Source organism: Chelmon rostratus, chromosome 5, assembly GCF_017976325.1.
Source record: "Chelmon rostratus isolate fCheRos1 chromosome 5, fCheRos1.pri, whole genome shotgun sequence".
NCBI classification, from domain to species: Eukaryota; Metazoa; Chordata; class Actinopteri; order Chaetodontiformes; family Chaetodontidae; genus Chelmon; species Chelmon rostratus.
The window spans coordinates 929317-935440 of NC_055662.1; positions in this window are offsets into that span (position 1 = coordinate 929317).

Genomic DNA, 6124 nt, shown 5'->3' on the forward strand with positions numbered 1-6124 from the left:
GATGTGCACACACTCAGCACAGAGAAGGTGTCTGATCTCATTTTCCTGCTCTTTTGACACTGTGTCAGGTTGTTTAGAGCATTATTTTGTAACATTTGATTGACAGAATGTCATCAAAGGCACTGTTCATCAGGTGGAGGGGACAAAAGGTATAAATACCTCTACTTCACAGTACAACCTTCCACTCTCAATATGACCAAAGATTCAGCAGTCAGAGGGCTTTAGAGCTCATACTTGAAGAGAGCCAGGCATACAGCGATGTGGAAGAGAAAAATATCTCAGACTATGAAGACAATTTAGACATAAATTCTGATTCTGAGAGTGAATTTGAAGATGACCAGGAACATACACCACAAAGAGCTCCAGACGAAGCACTACAGGGAGCTGCTGGAGCAGCCCAAGAGCCAGCCACTGGAATAGGCCCACAGACATCTTTGTCAAAAAATGGAAAGATTGAATGGTCTTCATCCCCAACAACTTGCCAGCAATCCGCTCTGTGTGGGACTTGTGGGTGGACCGGCTTCCCTGCCTTTACAACCCTGGGCCCAGTGTAACAGTGGATGAACGACTTGTGGGGTTTAGAGGCCGCTGCCCTTTCAGGCAATATATTCCCTCAAAACCAGCAAGGTATGGCATCAAAATCTGGGATGCCTGTGATGCTGTTGCATCTTATGCACATGCAGATTTATACAGGGAAGCCAGAAAGAGGAGCTGCTGAGAGAAACCAGGGAACACGAGTGGTGCTAGATATGTCACAAGGCCTAAGTGGTCACAACATTACCTTTGACAACTTTTTCACATCGCACAACCTGAGACAGGAGCTTCTCAAAAGAAAGCTGACAATGGTTGGAACAATCCACAAAAATAGGAAGGAGAAGTAGACAACCTCAACAAGCTGCTGGCCTGCTACAGCTGTCAAAGAAGAACACTGCGATGGCCACTTGTGGCACGCATACTGCTAAGTTTTGTGATAGATATTTTATCTCTAAGGAGAAATTTGCAAATGATGATGCATGTGTTTTGTAAGGAGGTATGGTATTGTTTTACTCACCAACACCCTTTGTTGCAAGGATAATGCCTCACTTGTTCATTTGCATTTTATGAGATAAAAGTGATTGTTGAAATTCACGTTCATGAGTTTTTAAAAAAAAAAATGTTGATGAAAATATTTTCTTTTCTTTAGAGGTATGAATGATTTGACAGTAACAGTGGATAGTAAAATTCCAAAAAACAAATCAAACTTCCATTTTTAACTGTGTTCTCATAGGGGTGATGCAATAACTAAACATATATGTTTTCTCTATTATTTCTCTTTGGAGATTAATAAAGTATCTTTCTATCAATCTATCTATCTGAAATTGAGATAAAGGTCATGTATATTAATGGGTTATGAAGTTAAATTTTGATTTGTACTTGCTTTTAACACCAAAAATATGTCCCGGGTCAATTTGACCCGAGGGATACCAGAGGGTCCAAAATGCGAAGACCACACAAGGGTTAAGCTGTGCAAGAACCTGAGTAAGTTGCATATCAGTGATCATTCGTCCTTTTCACTGTGGGTCCCTATTCATATGCGTTTGGAATAAAACCTTTGCAAAGCTGTAGAACTGGGTTCTTTTGTCACCAGTTAAGATTATTGCCACAGCAACAGTGACAATAGCACCAGTCTTAGGGAAATACTGATAACCTTTTTAAATGTTTTTGCTTCAAACCTTATTCAAATGTGCTTTGTAATGTGATTTATGATGACATTGATAAAGGCCACAAGCTGTGACGTGTTGCTGGAGTTTTAACCTCTAACATTTCTGTCTCCACATGGGAGTGAGACAGTTGAATAAATTATGTAAGTCGTAAAAGACGATTTGCAAATCAATGCAGTAATTTGTATCTGTAAATGTGTATCTATATCTGTGCCTCTTGCCACTCATTATTTGTACATCAATTTAGCATTGTTCAATGGAAATATGTGAATATCTATTAGAGATTGTTTTACCATGCTGCTTCACACAAATCCACAAATGCAGGGAGCACATGACATGTGAAACACTGACAAATAAGTTTAGAGTAATTTGGGTCTGTAAATCTAAATCGACTTATAAACCATTTGTAGATCAGATTACCATTTTTCAATGGAAATGTATTTGTGAATCTCAACCAATTACTTTGGATTATTTTGAGACTGTTTTTCCACAACATTATGTGTCATAAAATTAACAAATGCAGGGAAGACCAAACGCTTACTGTACATGGCAGTTATGCAACATTTATAGACGCCAACTGCTCTTAAACTAGACAGAAACCAAGTGCTGTCTCTAGTTGCCTGTTTGTGAAGTGAAGGGGAGGAATCAGCATGACTAAGTGGTAAATTTGACCCCATTTACACCTGGTATTAAAATGTGATCTGTATGTGGACATGTCTAGATAAGAGAAAACGCATGCAAGGTGTAAATGTGTCATGATCAAATTTTGATCGGATCTGCCTGATCACATCTGACCAGTTGTAGTCGTGCTCACATTGGGGTCAGATAGGTATTAGATAGCATTTGTATGTACACAACATAGAGATATTGATAATTTGATCAAGCTTACAGTTACCCCCACCTCCCGCCCTTTCTCTATCTCCTTCTCTCTGTTGTCTCTCTCGCTAACTCATTGAGGCTGATGGCCACTCATCCAGAGGCTGGTTTTGCTTGAGATTTCTGCCTGTTACAAACTTTTTCATTGCCACTGTTGTCAAGGCCTCTGTTGATAAAGAGTAAGGTATCATACCTGCTTTGCCACTTCTTCTGTGATTTGGCACTGTATAAATAAAATAAAATTGATTTTTTTTTGTAGCTAACACAAACTGCTGTTCAAATTTAGAAAGTGAGAAGGCTAAAATAGACACACCTCTAATTTCTCATTCTACATCAATCTGTCCCATGAAACCATAGATGCATTATTCAACAGAACTGCATGAAAAATGAGAGCAAAACAGGTGGGAAATTAATGATACACAGTAAGAAATAGCTGTATGTGTGACGCTGTGCACTGCCCTCCTCTGTGCAGCTGATCAGTCCAGGACAGGACCAGCCCTCCTGACCAGTTTGTTGAGTCTCTTACCCTCTCAGAGCTTCCACAGCCCCAGCAGACCACTGTGTAAAAGATTGCAGATGCAACCACAGAGTCATAGAAAGTCTTCAGTAATGTCTTACATATTCCAAAGGACCTCGGTCCTCTCAGTAGATGGAAACGACTTTGGCCCTTCCTGTACAGGGCATCAATGGTAGTGGACCAGTCCGGTTTATAGATGAGGTATACATCTAGGTATTTGTAGTCCTCCACATCTCAATGTCCAGACCCTGGATGCACACCGGTGTAGTGTGTGGTGCTTTCCAGCGAAAGTCAATCACCATCTCTTTTGTCTTGCTGGCGTTTCTGTGCAGGTGGTTTATTCCACACCAGTTGACAAAGTTAGTGATGTCTTCCCTGTATTCCAAATTGTTCCCCTGCGATATACATCGAACGATGTCGGATGTCAATATCGTCAGAGAACTTCTGGAGGTGGCAGCTGGTTGTGTTGTGTCTGATGTCCAATGTGTAGAGGGTGTAGAGGAAAGGAGAGAGCACAGTACCCTGTGGAGACCCGGTGCCGCAAACCTCCACATACTGTGGTCTGTTGAGGTAGTTGATAGTCCATGCAGTCAGGTGACAGTCTACTCCGGCTCCTTCCAGCTTCCCCCTCAGCATGGTTGGATTGTGCTGAAAGCACTGGAGAAGTCAAAAAACATGACCCTCACTGTGCTCCCAGTGCTCTCCAGGTGGGAAAGAGAGCAATGGAACAGGTAGATGATTGCATCATCTGGACGATATGCGAACTGTTGGGGGTCCAGCCTGCTGCTCACCAGGTGATGGAGGTGGTTAAATATAATCCTCTCCAGGGTCTTCATCAGGTGGGAAGTTAAGGCTACCGGCCTGAAGTGGTTGGGCTCCCTGGGATGCACGGTCTTTGGCACTGGAACCACACAAGAAGTTTTCCACAGGGCAGGAACTCTCTCCAGACTGAGACTCATATTGAAGAACAACCCCACAGAGCTGATCTGCACAGTCCCTGATCAGTCTGGAGCTGATGCCATCAGGACCAGTAGCCTTTCTCACTTTCATCTTCCTGAGCTCCTTCCTCACCTGATCTGCTGTTATGTAGAGGCCGTGTGGGGGACAGGGGGGTGGCTCCTGTTGGGTGAGGAGGGGGGCTGGGTCCGTAGTCTGTGATGTGGATTGGAGGGAGGTAAGGGGTGTGATGACAGAGCTGCTCGTGTCAGTGATGTACTGGGGGGAGGGGAGGGGATGCTGAGAGCTAATGGTGTCTGGTCTGGGCTCTAGTGGTTGGGGGAGGAAACGGGGGTAGAATCAAACCTGTTAAAAAACAGGTTCAGCTCATTTGCACATTCCTCTGTCTCCAGATTCTGGGACCCTGCTGTGGCCTGAGATGGTTTTCAGGTCCCTCCAAACCTCTCTGGCGTTGTTCCCTCCTCCTGTAGCCCTCTTCAACTCAGTTCTATCCCCAGACTTAAAAATCCCCTTTTTCTCTTTAAGTAGGGTTTTCAGTTCAGGGCAAACCCAGGGTTTGTTGTTTGGGAAACAATGCACTTTCCTGGGAGGCACAGTGTTGTCCACACAGAAGTTAATGTAGTCTGTGATGCATGTTGTCAAACTGTCAGTGTTCTCCCCGTGAGGGCTGCACAACACTCGGTGTCAAAACAGTCCCTCAGTGCCATACTGGACTCATGACCATGTCTTCACATCCCTGATGGCTGGCTGTTTACTCACCAAGGGTATGCAATACAAGAAAATAAATAGTTACCATTGTTTTCTGGGGGAATATAAGTGTAACTCATAGTGTATGAGTTTAGTAGTTCCACAGTGGAGACACCGCCCTGTTATTCCATATCTACTATAGTTATACATCTGTGGTCAATAGTAGACAGTTATTACTTTAAGTTTACATATGCTTATCCTTTACAGTCATTGCTGCTCCAACATGATCCCCACTAGACAGAAAATTGACAAACAACAAAAGAGTCTCATTTTTATAGGAGTACTACAAACTAAAAATTGAGCTTCTACAAAATCATGTTTCATGTGTCTTTATAACAACATTTCTAATATTCACCTAGAAAAACTTTATGGTATGTTGGATTTAATACAGCCACCAGTTTTTATATTACCTTGACTGTCGCTTGCCTGAAAAACCAATGTATGAATTGGGCTCTGTAAGGAAGCCCACTCTGGAAGAAATTCCTCCACTGGGGTGGGTGACAGCTTCATTATCAACCTTGTCTTCATCACCGTCACCACCACTGTCCTCGAGACGTTCTGGACTTTGTCTGACTTTGCAGATGTTGTTAAATACTGCACAGGCTGTAATGACTTTGCAGACCTCATCTACCATTAGCCACATCTCTCCATGTAGTACATGATCTTATCATGTGTCTTATTGGCCCTATAAGTCAATACAAATAAATCAGCAGAATTAAGCAACTGAAAATAATGTGAGTAATTTTCAAGACATGACAGCTTAAACTATTTGATAACACATATTTAAACTCCAACACATTTGTTGCTCTTTAAATAACCTTCTCACCTGGTGCAATTTAGCTGTGGTCTCTGGTCTGGATGGAGGTAAAGGGTAAGGAGCTGTGGTTTGCATTGATAACCACTGTCCCCTAACAAGTGGCAAGTGGCTGGCACTAATGTCTTTCTAAAATCCTTCCTGTCTCAGGCCACTCTCAGACAGCATCCTGCCATCATGTGTTTACCCTGGCCATTTTGCAACAACGTCCAAAATTATGTAGTCTGCACTGAGAACAATTTCAGCACTGATGCTTTGATACCTCTTTCTGTAGACAAAAATGCTAATTTTCTGATGTAGTAGTAGTAATATGGATGTGCGTCCCATCAATTACACAAACAACAATGGGGAGGCTATGCTCATGAAAGCCCTTTTGCGAGCGTTTGATGACATCTAGTGAAAATGAGATGAACTGCATCACGATGTGAAGCTGTGAAATTGCTGTAATAGTTTGTGTGTTTATTCTGCACTGCTGTGACAGACCCATGTCATCAGTGCTGCACTGTTGTATTT